This window comes from Herpailurus yagouaroundi, unplaced genomic scaffold (genome assembly GCF_014898765.1).
Source record: "Herpailurus yagouaroundi ecotype Mexico unplaced genomic scaffold, PumYag 67203, whole genome shotgun sequence".
Lineage (NCBI taxonomy): Eukaryota > Metazoa > Chordata > Mammalia > Carnivora > Felidae > Herpailurus > Herpailurus yagouaroundi.
The window spans coordinates 309,299-327,872 of record NW_024420044.1 but is presented as its reverse complement, the minus strand read 5'-3'; positions in this window follow the sequence as shown (position 1 = coordinate 327,872).

Below are 18,574 nucleotides of genomic sequence, written 5' to 3'. Positions count from 1 at the left end.
TTTGTTGTTAACATCTTTGTGTGTACAGCTTTTTAATTTAATATAAGTATTGCTATCCCAGTTCTTAATTCACTTTTATTTGCATGGAATATCTTTTTCCATCTCTTCATTTTTAGTGCATGTATCTTTAGGTCGGAACTGAGTTTCTTCTGGACAGCATACAAATGGGTCTCATTATTTTATCCATTCTACTACCCTATGTTTTTTTTTTTATCAGATCATTTATACCACTTCAATTTAAATTTATTATTGATAGTTTTGAACTTATTGCTTATTTTTTAATTTCTGGTTGTTTTTCTAGCACATTTCTGTTCCTTTCTTCTTCCTCTTTTTCTTTGTCTCTCTGTTATGTTGATGTCTCTTTGTTATGTTATTTTTGGCTTTCTTTATCTTTTTTTGTGAGTGTTTATCACAGGCTATGGGTTTGTGGTTCCCATGAAGTTCATATATAACATTTTAAGCGTGTAGCAGTCTATATTAAGTTGATAGTTATTTAATTTCAAACACAATCTTTAAAACATTTCTTTTTTACTCCCCTCTCCATGTTTTATGTATATGTTGTCATATTTTACATCTTTTCATTAATAATTTTCTTATGACTATTTATGTTTTTTTCTTTCCACTTAAGGGATTCTTATTAACATTTTTTCTAAGGCCAGTTTAATGGTGATAGAGTTCTTTAACATCTGTTTGGGAAATTCTTGATCTCTCCTTCAGTTCTGAATGATAACCTTGTTGTGTTGAGTATTCTTGATTGTAGCTTTTTTTCCCTCTTGGCACTTTCTTACCATGTCACTCCTTTCCTACAAAGTTTCTGTTGGAAAATCAGCTGATACCCTTATGAGTATTTCATTGTATATAACTTTTTTGCTTCTCTCTTACTTCTTTAATATTCTCTCTTCATCTTTAATCTGTGACATTTTAATTATCATCTGTTGTGGTGTGGACCTCTTTGGGTTCATCTTGTTTAGAACTCTGTCTTTCCTGAACCTCAATATCTATTTTTTCCTTAGGGTTTTCAGCTATTAATTCTTCAAATAAGCTTTATACCTCTTTCTCTGTCTCTCTTTCCCTTCTTCTTCTTCTTCTTCTTCTTCTTCTTCTTCTTCTTCTTCTAGTACACCTATGACACAACTGTTTTTTTTTAATTTAATGTTTCCCCAATGATCCCTTATCCTATCCTCATTTCAATTTTGTGTTGCTATTGTTGTGTGTGTGTTTTTGTGTCATTATTTGCTGTTCAGTTTTGCTGTTTTGTATTACTCTGTCTTCCAGATAGCTGATTCATTCTTCTGTGTCTGTTAATCTACTGTTATTTCCTTGCTATATATTTTTCATTTCAGTTATTATATTCTTCAACTCTGATTATTTCTTTTTAATATATTTATTAATTTTTTGCTGAAGCTATTTATTGAGTTTATCTATTCTTTAGTCCAGGGAGCATTCCTACAACCATTACTTCAAACTCTACTGGGCATATTGATTATCCATGTTATATTTGTATCTTTTCCTAAGGTTTTGGCTTGTGTCTTCATTTGAGAATATTCCTTGGTTTTCCTTTTCTTTTTTTACTTTGCTTTCTGTGTTTCTGTGATTTAGCCAAGCAGCTACTGCTCCTAATCTTGAAGGAATGGTTTTGTGCATGGTTATCCCCTTTGTAGATTGTATGTACCTGGTAACTTTTGCTAGTGGCTGGAGCTGTGGTTAGTATTTGCTGGGGGTAAGGGGTACTCTGTGTTGGAGCTGTCCTAGTGGGATGGTCAAAGCTGAAGTGGGTGTGTGTTGGGTTAGTACTGTGACTCTCCGTGGGAAAGTGTCTGGTGGGACAGCAATAAACCATAGTGTGTTCAATCTGAAGGGCCCTGGGGTTCACTGAACAGTGTGTGCCCTGGCAAGACAGCTAAAAGTGAACTGGGCATGGGCCAATATGATCCTTGCCCTCTGTGCACCAGGTGCCCTGTAAGCACAGCTGAATCTGATATGGGTACAGGCTATGGGGGGTCCTGGGGCTCTATAAGCAAAGGGCATCCTGGCAGGATAGCTGAAGCAGAAGTGGGTGCCAGCTGGGGAATACTGTGGCTCTCTGAAGAGTTGATATTACTGCTAAAGCAGAAGTGGAGGCAAGCTGGGTGTCTCAGTGCTGTATCTGCTAAAGTCACTTTTGTAGGAAAGCAGAATCTGAAGTAGTTGAAAATGATGGTGTTCTGGGACTTCCATGCAGAGAGTGCCCTGGTGGGGCAGCTGGAACCAAGTTGAGGCATGGGCCAAGGGGTCCCTGGGTGCTCAATGCAAGGGAGTGCCCTGGCAGAACAGCTGTATTTAAAGTGGGCAAGGGCTAGAGTGGTCCCAGGGCTCTTCACTCAGAGGGCATCCTGGCAAGACCACTGGAGCTGAAGTCAGTGCAAGCCCAGGCGTTTTGATAATCTCCATACAGAGTGTTCTTTGGCGGAGCAGGTGAAACTGAGAGGGGGCATGGGCTGAGAAGCCCTTGGGTACTTCATGCATAGGGATCCCTGTCAGAACAGCTGAAGTGTGTGCAATCCAGGGTGTCTTGGGATGTCCAGCTAGAGTGTGCCCTGGTGGGGAGACTGGAACTGAGGCAGGCATAGGCTGAAGTTTCTTAGGGTGATCCATTCAAGGAGCACTCAGGTGGGTAGCTAGAGCCAAAGCAGATGTAAACTGAGACATCCCAGAGTGCTCTGCCCTGGGGGTGCCCATCTGAAGCTAAAGTGGTGTGGGTCTAGAGTGTTCTGCATTGATTTTTGCCTGTATTACCTTGGAAGAATGGCTGGGGCTATAGTGAGCACTAAGTGTGTGCTGGGGCCACCTTGGTCAGACAGCTGGGACTGGTGTGGTTTAAGAGCCTCGGGCTCATTAAGGCAATAGGCTGGTTAGGACACCTGAACCATGTTCCCATCCATGATATCAAGGTAGAGGGAGAATGTAACCTGTGGTTCTCACTAGCTCCTCCAACTCAGCAGTTCCACTGCCATCTTGCAGGTTTCAAAGTCTGGTTCATTTATATTGTAGTTCCTCATTTGAATTATATTTTTTTTCTGTGCCCCAGGGTGTCCAGGGCGGGTGTGGACTGGAGGCCCAGTGCTCTCTGAGGTGGGAGACCAACTATGGCATCCAGAACCCTGTTCCCATCTGTGCTATAAAGGTGGAAGAAGAGTGTAAACTGTGTGCTCATCAGCCCCTTTAACTTAGAGAGAGTTTCATCAGTTCCCCCACCATTTGGCAGGGTTCTAAAGCTGAATCTTTCATATACCAATTGCTCTTTTAAACTGGGGCTTTTTATCTGTGCCCCAGGCTGATGAATCTTCTCTCAGACCTTGACTACTATTCCTCCCCACTGTGATTCTAAGCTTCAGGGGTGGGGATTCCCTTTGTTACCATGTCTCTATATTTCTAGCCATTCTATCTTTTGTTATGCAGAAGCTGTTCAGTCAGCCCTTAGTTCTTCAGGAGAAATTGCTCTATAAAAAGTTGTTAATTTGGTGTGCCCATGGAGGTAAGGAGTTCAGAATGTTCCTTGTTGCCATCCTGGTCTGAAAATCTCTTTCTATATTCAAAATGTGTACCTATTTACCATATAAATTACTGAAAATGAAGTGTTGAAGTCTCCAATTATGATTTTACATTAGTTTTCTTTTCAGATCTATCAGTTTTAGGATTATAAATTTTAAAATTATGTTTTTGGGTGCATATAGTTAGGTGTGTTTTTTTTTGTATCATAAATGACTCATTTATTTACTTTTTGTTAAATGTTATGTCCCTACTTATCTCTGATAAAATACTTTGTTGTGACTACTTTTATGAAATTAATATTGCTACAACAGTTTTATTTTTATATTTTTTTATTATTTTTTAACATTTATTTATATTTGAGAGAGAGACAGAGCATGAGCAAGGGGTAGGCAAAGAGAGAGTGAGACACAGAATCTGAAGCAGGCTCCAGGCTCTGAGCTGTCAGTTCAGAGCCTGACATAGGGCTCGAACTCATGACTATGAGATCATGACCTAAGCTGAAGTCAGATGCTTAACCAACTGAACCACCCAGGAATCCCATGGTTTTCTTATTTTAATGTTTATTTATTTATTTTGAGAGAGACAGTGTGCAAGCAGAGGAGGGGCAGAGAGAGCAAGTTCGAAGCAGAGTCCATGCTCAGCACAGAGCCTGATGTGGGGCTCAATATCACAACTGCAAGATCATGACCTGAGCCAATATCAAGAGTCAGACCTTAACCGACCAAGCCACCCAGGCACCCCCACCAGTTTTTTTTTTTTACTACTATTTGCATAATATATATTTCTCCATCCCTTTAAAAAATAATTCCTGTATAGTTAACATACAGTGTTATACTAGTTTCAGGTGTATAATATAGTGATTCAACAATTCTATACAGTAATCAGTACTCATCATGATAAGTGTACTCTTAATCCATTTCACCTATTTTGCCCATCTACCCCCACCTACTCTCTTATAATCATCAGAATGTTCTCTGTATTTAAGAATCTGTTTTTTGGCTTGTCACTTTTTCCTTTGTTCCTTTGTTTTGTTTCTTAAATTCCACATATAAGTGAAATAATATAGTATTTGTCTTCCTTTGACTGACTTATTTCACTTAGAATAATATCCTCTAAAGCCATCTATGTCACAAATGGCAAGATCTCATCCTTTTTGGGGTGAGTAATATTCCATTATAAATATATACCATATCTTCTTTATCCATTCATTGATAGACACTTTGGTGGCTTCCATTATTTGGCTTAATGCGATTAATGCTGCATTAAACATAAGGGTGCATAATCTTTTTGAATTAATGTTTTCATATTCCTTGGATAGATACCCAGTAGTGGAATTACTGGATGATATGGTAATTTTGTTTTTAATTTTTTGAGAAAGCTCCATACTGTTTTCCACAGTGGCTACATCAATTTGCATTCCCAGCAACAGTGCACAAATGTTCCTTTTTCTAGACATCCTTGCCGGCACTTGTTGTTTTTTTGTGGTTTTTATTTTAGCCATTCTGACAGGTGTGAGGTGATATCTCCTTGGGGTTTTTTATTAGCATTTCGCTGATGATTAGAGATATTGAGAATTTTTCCGTGTGTCTCTTGACTATTTGTATGTCTTTGGAGAAATGCCTTCTTCCCATTTTTTAATTCGATTATTTGTGGGGGGCTTTTTTTGGTGCTGAATTGTAAATGTTCTTTGTATTTTTTTAGATACTAACCCTTTATGGGATATGTCATTGGGAAATATCTTCTTTCACTCAGTAGTGGTATTTTTGCTTTGTTGATTGTTTCCTTTATTGTGCATAAGATTTTTATTGGAATGTAGTCCCAATAGTTTATTTTTGCTTTTGTTTCCTTGCCTCAGGAGATATAGCTAGAAATATGTTGTTATGGTTGATGTCAGAGAAATTGCTGCCTGTGGTATTTTGTAGGATTTTTGTGGTTTCGGGTCTCATGTTTAGGTCTTTAATTCATTTGGAGCTTATTTTTGTGTATCGTGTAAGAAAGTGGTCCAGTTTCATTCCGTTGCATGTAGCTGTACAGTTTTTCCAACACCATTTTTTGAAGAGACTCTCTCTTTCCCGTTGTATATTCTTGCCTCCTTTGTCATAGATTAATTGCCCATATAATCATAGGTTTATTTCTGGGCTCTCTTTTATGTTCAATTGATCTATGCGTCTATTCTTGTGTGAGTACCATACTCTTTTCTTTACTACAGCTTTGTACTATAACTTGAAATACATCCAGTTTTGGTTTTCATTTTCAAGATTGCTTTGGCTATTCAGGGTCTTTTGTGCTTCCATACAAATGTTAAAACTGTTCTAGTTCTGTGAAAAATGCCAGTGGTATTTTGAGAGGGATTGAATTGAATATGTATATTACCTTGGGTAGTATGGACATTGTAACAATATTTGATCTTCCAGTTCATGAGCATGGGATAACTTTCCATTTGTTTCTGTCATCTTCAATTTCTTTCATCAATGTTTTATTGTGTTCAGAGTACAAGATTTTCATTTCTGTGAAGTTTGCTCCTAGATATTTTATTATTTTTGGTGTAATTGCAAATGGGATGGTTTTCTTAATTTTTTTCTACTGATTTATCATTAGTGTATAGAAATGTAACAGATTTCTGCACATTGATTTTGAATCATGTGACTTTACTGAATTTATTAATAGATTCTAGTAGTTTTTTTCATGAAGTCTTTAGGGTTTTCTTTTTTTAAGTTTTTTAATGTTTATTTATTTTTGACAGAAAGAGAGACAAAGCATGAGTGGGAGAGGGGCAGAGAGAGAGGGAGACACAGAATCCAAAGCAGGCTCCAGGCTCTTAGCTGTCAGCACAGAGCCCGATGCAGGGCTCAAACTCACATACCACAAGACCATTACCTGAGCTGAAGTCGGACGCTTAACCCACTGAGCCACCCAGGCGCCCCAGGGTTTTCTATATATAATTTCATGTCATCTGTAATAGTAGAAATTTTACTTCTTCCTTATCAATTTGGATGCCTTTTAGTTCTTTTTGTGGTCTGCCTTCTGTGGCCAGGACTTCTAGTACTATGTTGAATAAATGTAATGAGAGTGGACATACTTGTCTTGTCCCTGCCCTTAGCGGAAATGTTCTCAGGTTTTCCCCATTGAGTATGATGTTTGCTGTGGGTTTTTCTTATATGGCCTTTATTATGTTCAGGTATGCTCCCTCTGAATCTACTTTGTTGAGGGTTTTTTTTTTTTATCACGAATGGACATTGTATTTTGTCAAATGCTTTCTCTACATCTACTCAAATTATCATATAGTTTTTATCCTTTTTTTCTTGTTGAGGTGATGTATCACATTGGTTCATTTGAGGATATTGAACCATACTTGAATGCTGGGAATAAAACCCACTTAATTGTAGTGAACGATTTTTTAAATGTATTGTTGTATTTGGTTTGCCAATATTGTGTCAATTTTTGCATCTATGTTCATCAGATATATTGGCCTATATTCTCCTTTTTTGGTGAAGTCTTTATCTGGTTTTGGTGTCAGGTTAATGACACCAAATGGTGGCCTCATAGAGTGAATTTGGAAGTTCTCTTTCATCTTATATTTTTTTGGAAATACTCTTAAGTTGTTGTTAGAATTTGTATGTGAATCCATCTAGTCCTAGACTTCTGTTCATTGAAAGTTTTTGACTATTGGGGCGCCTGGGTGGCGCAGTCGGTTAAGCGTCCGACTTCAGCCAGGTCACGATCTCACGGTCCGTGAGTTCGAGCCCCGCGTCAGGCTCTGGGCTGATGGCTCGGAGCCTGGAGCCTGTTTCCGATTCTGTGTCTCCCTCTCTCTCTGCCCCTCCCCCGTTCATGCTCTGTCTCTCTCTGTCCCAAAAGTAAATAAACATTGAAAAAAAAATTAAAAAAAAAGAAAGTTTTTGACTATTGATTCAATTTCATTGTTGAAAATCAGTCTGTTCAATTTTTCTATTTCTTCCTTCAGTTTTGGTAGTTTATATGTTTCTAGGAATTTATCCATTTCTTCTAGGTTGTCTAATTTTTTGGCATATAGGTTTTCATATTTTCTTGTTTGTATTTCTGTCGTATTGGTTGTTATTTATCCTCTTCCTTTTCTAATTTTGCTTATTTGAGTCCTTTTTTTAATAAGTTTTATCAGTTTTGTTGATTTTTTTTCAAAGAACCAGCTCCTGATTTCATTGATATTCACTATTTTGTTGTGTATTTGTTTAGTTCGTATATTGTTTATCTCTGCTCTGATCTTTATTATTTCCTTCCTTGTGCTGGTTTTTGGTTTTGTTTGTTCTTTTTCTAGCTCCTTTAGGTATAATATTATGTTGTTTATTTGAGGTTTTTTGTTTGTTTGTTTCTTGAGTTAGGCCTCTATTGCTATAAATTTCTCTCTTAGAATAGCTTTTGCTCCATCCCAAAGATTTTAAACTGCTGTGTTTTCATTTTTTATTTCTCCCCATATATTTTCTTAATTTTCCTTTTGATTTTTTCATTGATCCATTCATGGTTTAGTAGCATGTTATTTAACCTCCATGTATGTGTGGCTTTCCAGATTTTTTTCTTGTGTTTGATTTCTAGTTTCATGGCATTGTGGTCAGAAAAGATGCATGGTAAGTCTTTGGTCTTTTTGGATTTGTTTGGACTTGTTTTGTGGCCTAACTATTCTAGAGAATATTCCATGTGCATTTGAAAATAATGTGTATTCTGCTTTTTAATGATGGACTGTTCTGAATGTATCTGTTAAATCCACCTGGTCCAATCTGTTAAATTCACCTGGTCCATCAAATCCATCATTCAAAACTGTTTCCTTACTGAATTTCTGTTTCAATGATCTGTTCATTGATGTGAGGTTAAGTTCCCCTACTATTTTTATATTAGTACCAATTAGTTACTTTAAGTTTGTTATTAACTGTTTTATACATTTGGTTGCCTTAATGTTGAGTGCCTAAATATTTACAATTGTCATTATCTTCTTATTAGATTATCCCCTTTATTATTGTATAGTGTTCTTTTTTGTCTCTTTTATAGTTTGTGTTAAAATCTGTTTTTTTCATATATACATATTGCTACTCCGGTTTTCTTTTGACATCCATATGCATGATAGGTATTACCCCATCCCCTCACTGTCAGTCTGCATGTATCATTACATCTTAAATGAGTCTCTTGTAAGCAGCATATATGTGGGTCTTCTTTTGCATCTAATCCATTACCCGTATTTATTGGAGCATTATTCCATTTACATTCATAGTCAATATTGATAGATATATTTTACTGCCATTTTGTTACTTGTTTTGTGGTTTATCTGTAGTTCTTCTCTGTTCCTTTCTTGTCCTGCTCTCTTTTATCACAATTTGCTGGCTTTCTTTTTTGATATACTTAGATACCTTTCTCTTTATTTTTTATATATCTATTACCGATTTTTGATTTGTGGTTACCATTTTATTTGTATATAAGATCTTCTGTATATGGCAGTGTATATCAAGTTGATGGTCACTTAAATTTGAACCCATTCTTAACTTCTCTTCTCTTCACATTTTAAGTATATGGTGTCATAATTTACATATTTTATTTTGTGAGTCTCTTGACTGATTTTAATAAGTATACTTATTTTTACTGCTTTTGTGCTTCCTACTTTTCTTACTCTTGCTTATGGTCTTTCATTTCCAATAAAAGAGGCCCCTTTAACATTTCTCATAGGACTGGTTTAGTGGTCATGAGCTCCTTTAGCTTTTGTTTTTCTGGGAAATGTTTTATTTCTCCTTCTAGTTTGAATTTAGCTTTCCTGGATAGAGTATTCTTGTCTTCAGTTTTTTTCCTTTCAGCATTTTGAATATATCAGGCCACTCCCTTCTGGCCTATAAGGATTCTGGTGAAAAATCAGCTGATAGCCTTATCAGGTTCCCTTGTGTGTAACTGTCTTCTTTTCTCTTGTTGCTTTAAAATATTTTCTTTATCACTACTTTTTGCCATCTTAATTTCTATGTCTTTGTGTGGACCTCCTTAGGTTAATTTTGTTGAAGTATCTCTGTGCCTTCTTTTTAAAATTTTTTTATTAAAACCTTATTAATGTTTATTTATTTTGAGAGACAGAGGGAGACAGTCAAGCAGGGGAGGGACAGAGAGAGAGGGACACACAAATTTGAAGCAGGCTCCAGGCTCTGAGCTGTCAGCACAGAGCCTGATGTGGGACTCATACCCACGTACCATGAGATCATGACCTGAACTGAAGTCAAACGCTTAACCCACTGAGCCACCCAGGCGCCCCCTCTGTGCCTTCTTTACCTGAATATGTTTCCTTCCCTAGATTAGGGAAGTTTTCTGCTATTATTTCTTCAAATAAATTTTTGTCCCCTTTCCTCTCTTCTGTTGAGATCCCTTTAATGCAAAATTTATTATGCTTGACGGACTCACTGGGTTCCCTGTCTATTCTCATTTTGCATAAAATATTTTTTTCTCTCACATGCTCAGCTTGATTACTTTCTATTACTCTGTCTCCTAGGTTGCTAATTCATTCCTCTGCTTTCTCTAGCCTGCTATTTATTTTGTGGTTTTTATTTTCATTTATTGTGTTCTTCATCTATGATTTGTTCTTTTTCATATTTTTGTTAAGATTCTCACTGATGTCTTCCACTCTTTTCTCAAGTCCAGTGAGTATCTTTATGGTGGTTATTTTAAATTCTCTATCAGAAATACCACTTATTTCCTTTTTGCTTAGATCTCTTGCTGTGATTTTTGTTCTGTTCTCTCACTTGGGACAAACTCTTCTGTCTTATCATCTTGTCTAACTCTCTGAGTCCCTTTTTCTGTGTTAGGAGAGTCAGCTACGTCTCCTGCTCTTAGAAGTAATGTCCTGATGAAGAAGAGGCCTTACAGTGCCCTGCCATGCTTTACCAGAAGTTGGTGCTTCGGGGATGTCTCCTATGTGCATTGCATTCACCCTACTGTTGTGTCTTGGCCATGTTTTCATCTACAGTTGCTCTCTTTACCTATCGTGGGGAATGTTTGTGGTCCCTGTTTCATTAGAGGACAAGTCTGGGGCTCCATTGGTCTTGCTTTGAGTCAGACCATGCATTTGCCAGAGAAACGGTAACACCAAACTACAGGACACTTTTCTTGTGTTTTTCCCTGAGAAGTTTTCATTGTTTGGCAGGGCCTGCAATCTGACCAGCTGTGCCCCCAGCCCACTTCTGGGCCTCTGATTCACTGGTCTGTGTGGTTATTTTTCTTTTACTTCAAGAAAGGAATCACTTTGGAGTGTTGTTGGCCCCTGTTGGGGCTGCTGGCACACTTCCAGGCTTGCGGCACTGCTTTGAATGGGCTTCAGCCAAGAGTGTATTGAAGAGTATGTGCTACCGCTGCCAGAAGTGGGCCAGAGTGGGGTGAGAATTGAAGTTTTAACAAGGTTCATGCCAGTCTGCTTGCAGACTCAGAAATTGAGAAATGATCTCAACTTCTCAATGAGAAATGAGACCTGCTGCAATGGCCACTGGGACCAGGGCTGGCCAATGTGTGTCTGCACAGTGCTCATGGTTGGGCCTGCAATTTTAAGGTGTGTGTCTCTCTTCCACAGGGCCCACCACTGCCGGTGCTGGAACTGTGTCCCTGCAAAGTGAACAAGTCTGGAGATCCAGCATTGGCAAGGTTTGCACTTGTCTTCTGAGGAAGGGGACCCACAGCACTGGAACTCAGGTAAGTGTGATTGGAAATGGTAGATCTGTGGAAGCAAGGGAGGCAGGGCTTGGTGAAAGCAAGTTAGGTAATGAATTCCAGTGCTGTGCTCATTCCTGCAGGTGGTTGTGTGTTTAGCTGGGGAGGAGGGTAGGGGAGGGAAATGGTACCTGCCAGTTCCTTTGATCCTGGAGAAGTCCCTCAGTGAACTTCCAAGAAAGACTCTTAGATTAGTAAATAACTTTCCTTCCTGTATGCCCAAGGCATTTTTCAAACTGATGCTTCTATGCTATATCTCCACTAGCTCTTTGTCAACCTATCTATAGAAGTATGGTAACTCAGGGAGCCTGGGTGGCTCAGTCGATTAGGCATCCAATTCTTGATTTTGGTTCAGGTTCTTGATCTCATGGTTCATCAGTTTGAGCCCTGTATTGGGCTCTGCACTGACAGCATGGAGACTGCTTGGGATTCTTTCTCCCATTCTCTCTCAGCCCCTCCCCTGCTTGTGCTCTTTCTCTCTCTCTCTGTTTTTTTCTCTCTTTCAATAAATAAACTTAAAAAGAAAAGAAGGGTGGTGACTCATCTTCCTGTAACCCTCCAGGCTCTCCCAGAACCAATCCTACTGACTTTTTTGTCAGTGATTTTTTTATTTATATATTTATATATTTTTAGTTTTTATTTAATTGTTTAATGTTTATTCACTTTTTTGAGAGATAAAGAAAGCAAGCAGGGGAGGGGCAGAGAGAGAGGGAGACAGAATCAGAAACAGGCTCCAGGCTCTGAGCTGTCAGCACAGAGCCCGATGCGGGGCTCAGACTCACAAACCATGAGATCATGACCTGAGCTTAAGTCAGACACTTAATCGACTGAGCTACCCAGGTGCCCCAAATTTTTAGTTTTTACTTAAATTCTTGTTAGTTAACATACAGTGTAATATATGATTTCAGGTATACAATTTCAGGTGTACAATTTGATGATTTGACACCTACATACAATACCCAGAGCTCATCACAACAAATACACTCCTTAATCCCCATCACCTATGTAATCCAGCCCCCCACCTCCCTCCCTCTGGTAACCACCAGTTTGTTCTCTATAGTTAAGCGTTTGTTTGTTTCTTGGTTTTATTCTCTCTCTCTCTCTCTCTCTCTCTCTCTCTCTCTCTCTCTCTCTTTTACCCTTATGATCATTTGTTTTATTTCTTAAATTCCACATATGAGTGAAATTATATGGTATTTGTCTTTCTCTGACTTATTTCACTTAGCGTAATACTCCTTAGCTCCACCCACATCATTGCAAATGGCAAAATTTCATTCTTTTTATGGCTAAAATTGCATTCACCCTACTGTTGTGTCTTGGCCATGTTTTCATCTCCAGTTGCTCTCTTTACCTATCATGGGGAATGTTTGTGGTCCCTGTTTCATTAGAGTACCAGTCTGGGGGTCCACCCACATACTAAATGGTCAGAATGTGCAAAGAGAGACATACATTTCTTTGTATTTAACACTAAATTTCCAGATAACAACTAAACATATCATTGTACCCAATTAAATTAAAAGGAATATAGAATACCTGATAGTGCCAAATTATTCCCCCAAGTGCCACTTGTGATTATTGGAGAACTAATTTTGGCTCATTGTCTTCAAACAAGCCAGTTTGTTTACAACAACTGTTGTTGTTACAATATTACAAGTAATATTTCAATCTATGTATATACCACCTCGTCTTTATCCATTCAGCAGTCAATGGACATGTGTGCTCTTTCCATAATGTGGCTACTGTTGATAATGCTGCTATGAACATCAGGGTGCATGTATCCCTTTGGATTAGTATTTTTGTATCCCTTGGGTAAATACCTAGTATGCAATTGCTGGATCATAGGTTAATTCTTATTTTTTAATTAAAAAAATTTTAACTTTATTTATTTTTGAGAGAGAGACAGAAAGAGTTGAGCAGGGGAGGGGCAGAAAGAAAGGGAGAGAGAATCTCAAGCAAGCTTCGCACTGTCAGCAAAGAGCCCTATGTGGGGCTCAAACACACCATGAGATAATGACCTGAGCCACAACCAGGAGTCAGATGATTAACCAACTGAGTCACCCAAGTGACTTTCTATTTTTAACTTTTTGAGGAGCCTCCATACTGTTTTCCAGAGTGGCTACACCAGTTTGCATTCCCACCAATGGTGCAAGAGGGTTCCACTTTCTCCACATCTTCACCAACACCTATTGTTTCTTGTGTTGTTAATTTTAGCCATATTGACAGGTGTGAGGTGATCTCTCATTGTAGTTTCGATTTGTATTTCCTTGATGATGCATGTTGTTGAGCATATTTTCATGTGCCTGATAAACCTGAGTATTTTTTTAAATTCCAGGCTTTAAGTCCCACTGGTTTTAAGAAGTCACAAAATTCAGACTATCTAGTTTTCAAAGCCAAATGTTATGGGAATTCATCATCCCCATATAGGGTCCCCAGTGTGAGGGTTTTTTTCTCTCCTCTCCACTCTTGTAATGACCTCCTTCCCATACATGACCTGTGGTCTTCTTTGCTGCCCACTGGGTTTCTGCCCTCTTTGATATGTCCTCTTCTCTAACTTTAGTTGTGGAGTTTCTTCCGCCAGTCTTCAGGTCAATTTCTGGGGTATTTAGGTTGATTTGATAGTTATCTAGTTGTATTCATGGGATGAGTTGAGCCTACCGTCTTCCTAGTCCACCTCCATCTTCCTCCACCATCTGTCTATTCTTTCACCAATACCACAGTGCTTTAATTAATTTAGGGCAACAAAACAGCTCTATAGTAACTAATACTGTAAGTAATAATAGCTTTTTAGTAAGTCTTGATATCAGGTAGTGTCATTTATCTGCTTTTGTCATTCTACTTTAATATTGAATTGATAATTCTGAATATTTTACCTGTTCATTTAAACTTTAGAATTAATTTTTCTATATCCTGACCTAATTTGCTGAGATTTTGATAGGGATTCCATTGAATCAAGTTAAGGAGAACTAGCAGCTTGACAATTTTGAGTCTTCCTATTCTATGAACATGGAATATCTCTCCATTTATTTAGTTCGATTCCCTTCATCAGAGCTTTTCAGTTTTCATCATACGTACCTTGTACATATTGTGATTTATACCTCAGTATTTCATAGGGGGGCACTAATGTAGATGGTATTGTTTTTAATTTCAAATTCTACTTGTTCATTGCTGGTATAAGGGAAAGCAATTGATTTTAATATGTTAATATTGTATCTTGCAACTTTGCTATACTTGCTTATTCTTTCAAAAAGCTGGTTAATTCTTTTGGATTTTCTACATAGATAAACATATCACCTGCAAACAAAGCCAGGTGCATTTCTATTTTTTAATTCACATATCTTTTATTTCCCTTTATTGACTTATTGTATTATCTAGGACTTTCAGTATAATATAGAAGGTTTCATGAGAGGGACATCCTACCTTGTTCCTGATTTTAGCAAGAAAGCTTCTAGTTTCTCACCATTATGTATGATGTTACCTGTAGTTTTTTGTAGATGTTCTTAATCAAGATGAGGGAGTTCTCTTTTATTCCTAGTTGGCTGAGAGTATGTTGTTTTATTTTGTTTGAGAATTCTTAGGATTTATTCCCTTAACTACTTTCATATATATCATACAGCAGTGTTAACTATAGTCATCATGTTATACATTACATCCCTAGCACTTATTTATCTTATAAGTGGAAGCATATCTTTTGACCACCTTCTTCCAATTCACCCTCCCCAACTCCCATCCTCTGGTAACTAATAATCTGATCTCTTTCTGTGTGTTTTAGTTTAGTGTTTTTTTTTTAATTTTACATGTAAGTGGGATTGTATAATATTTGTCTTTGTCTGACTTATTTCACTTAGCAGCATGCTCTCAGGGTCAGGGTCCATCCACGTTGTCACAAATGGCAGGATTTATTTGTTTCTTTTACAGCTGATCTATCTATCTATCTATCTATCTATCTATCTATCTATCATCTATCTATCATCTTTATTCATTCACCCATTGATGAACACTTAGGTTGTTTTCATGTCTTGGCTATTGTAAATAATTCTGCTATCAAAATAGGGTGCAAACATCTTTTTGAGTGTTTGCATTTATTTTGGATATATTCCCCAAAGTAGAATTGATAGATCTTATTTTAGTTGTATTTTTAAATTTTTGAGAATCCTTCATACTGTTTTCCATAATGACTATACAAGCTTACAATCAACAGCAGTGCAAAGTAATTCTCTTTTCTCTACATCCTCCCCAGAATTTGTTATCTCTTATCTTCTTAGTGATGGCCATTCTAACAACTGTGAGGTGATAGCTCATTGTGGGTTTGATTTGCATTTCTTTAATGACTAGTGATCACTTCATGTACCTGACAGGCATTCATATATCATCTTTGGGGAAAAATGCCTATTCAGCTATTTTGTCTATTTGTTAATTGAATTATTTGGGTATTTTTACTATTGAGTTGTGTGAATTTTTACATATTTTGGATATTAACTCTGTATCAGATATATGGTTTGTAAATATTTTTCCCGATCTATAAGTTTTCTTTTCATATATTGTTTCTTGTGTTTTGCAAAAAGTTTTAAAAGTTGATGTAGTTACACTTTTTTATTTTTTATTTTGTTGCTTGTGCTTTAGGTGTCATATCAAAAAAAACTTCTTTGCAAGACCTATGTCAAGGAGCTTTATGCCTATTTTTTCTCCTGGAAACTTCATGGTTTCAGGTCTTATATTTAAGTCCTTCATTTTTTTGAGTTAAGTTTTGTGTGTGGTGTAAGAGAGAGGTCTAGTTTCATTCTTTTACATGCAAATATCTAATTTCCCCAGCACAATTTATCAAAAAGACTGTCTTTTCTCCATCAAGTACTCTTGGCTTCCTTGTCAAATCTTAGTTGACCATATAAGCTTGGGTTTATTTCTGAGTTCTTAATTCTGTTCCATTGACCTATATTTCTGATTTTATGCCAGTACCATACTGTTTTGATTACTAACATTTATAGTATAGCTTTGAAATCAGGAAGTATGATTCCTCCTGCTTTTTTTTTTTTCTCATGATTGTTTTAGCAATTTGGGGTCTTTTGTGATTCCATACAAATTCTAGGAGTTTTTCTACTTCTTTAAAAACTGTCTTTGGAGTTTTGATAGGGATTGCATTGTATCTATGGATGGCTTTTGGTAGTATTACTGTTTTAACAATGTTAATTCTTCTAATCCATGAACTTGCTATATTCTTCCATTTGTTTGTGTCATGTTTAATTTTGTAGATCAATGTCTCGTAATTTTCAGAGTAGAGATTTTACACTTTATTTGTTAAGTTTATTCCTAACTATTTTATTGTCTTTGATGCCATTGTAAAATGTATTTTTTTACCTATTTTCATGATTTTTCGTTAGTGTATAGAAAAGCTGCTCTTCTTTATAAGTTGATTTTGTATTCTGTACTTGCTGAATTCATTGATTAGATTTAACAGCTTTTTCATGGGTTCTTTAGGATTTAGTATATATGAAATTATCTCATTTGAAAATAGAGACAATTCTATTTCTTCCTTCCAATTCTCATGCTTTATTTCCTTTTCTTGCCTGATTTCTCTGGCAAGGGCTTTCAGCACGCTGTGGAATAGGAGTGGTGAGATTGGACTCCCTTAATTCCTAATCCTAAAGGAAAAGCTTCCCAACTTTCATCATTGAATGTGATATTTGCTGTGAATTTATCATATATGGCTATTATTATTTTGAGGTACATGCCTACTATATCTAATTTGTTAAGTTTTATCATGAACAAATGTTAAATTTTGTCAAATGATTTTTCTGTGTCTATTGAGATGATCTATAATTTTTTTCTTACATATGCGGTGCCTGGGTGCCTCAGTCAGTTAAGCATATGACTTTGGCTCAGGTCATGACCTTGCAGTTCTTGAGTTCAAGCCCTGCATTGAACTCTGTGCTTACAGCTCAGAGCCTGGAGCCTGCTTCGAATTCTCTGTCTCCCTCTCTCTCTCTGCCCCTTCACCACTTGTGCTCTGTCTCTCTATATAAAAAATAAATAAACATTAAAAATTATAATTTTTCTTACATTTTATTCATATAATTTGTTTTTTTATATGTGTATATTGAATCATGCTTGCATCCCATGTATAAATTTTAATTGATCATGGCAAACAATCCTTTTAATGTGCTGCTGCATTAGATTTGCTAGTATTTTTTTTTTGAGAATTTTTAAAGAAGATGGGGTATATATATATACACAATGGATTATTACTCGGCCTTCAAAAAAAATGAAATCTTGCCATTTGCAATGGTGTAGATGGAACTAGGATGTATTATGCTAAGTGAAATAAGTCATTCAGAGAAAGAAAAATATCATATGGTTTCACTCATGTGTGGAATTTAAGAAACAAAACAGATGAACATATAAGAAAGGAGGAAGAGAAGAAAGGAAACAAACCACAGGAGAGGACTCTTAATGATAGAGAACAAACTGCAGGTTGATGGAGGGAGGTGGGTGGGAGATGGGCTAGATGAGTGATGGGTATTAACTAAAGCAATTGTTAGGATGAGGACCCGGTGTTATATATAAGTGATGAACCATATATATATACCAGTAGGTGGGGCTATGAGTTAATTTTACTGCTGTGATGAGGCATCGGGGCAGAACCCAGGGTCTTCATGGCTCATTGGAAACATGAATTAGGCAAGGTCTTTTACTGAATATACTGGTCAGATGAGGGCATTACTTTTGATTAGTAGACAAGGAAATCACAGGTTATGTTCTCTGTTCAAGTGTCACTGTAAGCAGGCTTTTGGATAGGCTACACAGCTTCCTGTGTGCACTGGTTAAGGTTCCCTTGTGGTGCAGGCTGAAGGCTTTATTGAGCAATAAAGGGAACTATGAATTCGTTTTCTTGCCCAGACATGGAAAGAGGAGCAGCTCCAAGGCTGTAAGGCTCTTTATGCTTCTGACTCAAGACAACCCATGCCTCAATTTCCCTGTATGTACTGTATTACTACCTTTGCTCAGTGGGCAATTATCTCTATCACTCACCTCTTGGCTTAAATGCTGTTTAAGGGGTTTTCAGCAGCTTACAGGTGTTTTCATTAGCCCTTCCTGTCAGATGTGACTGGGAACCATGCTCCACTGCAGGTGGGAATGAGTCCTGGCTCTCTGGCCTGGGCAGATCTTGGAGGGCCCACCTCAGACTACTCCCAAATTTTCCTGAACAAACTTTACAGTTGAGAGAGCCTGGAATCTACACTCAGCAGCAGGTGAGGCTATGAATTAATTACCCCCATGCATAGGTATATCAGGAAAACTATCCATGCTCAGTGCTTGTTTAGCTTTGAGACCAATCAGCTTTGCTCACCTG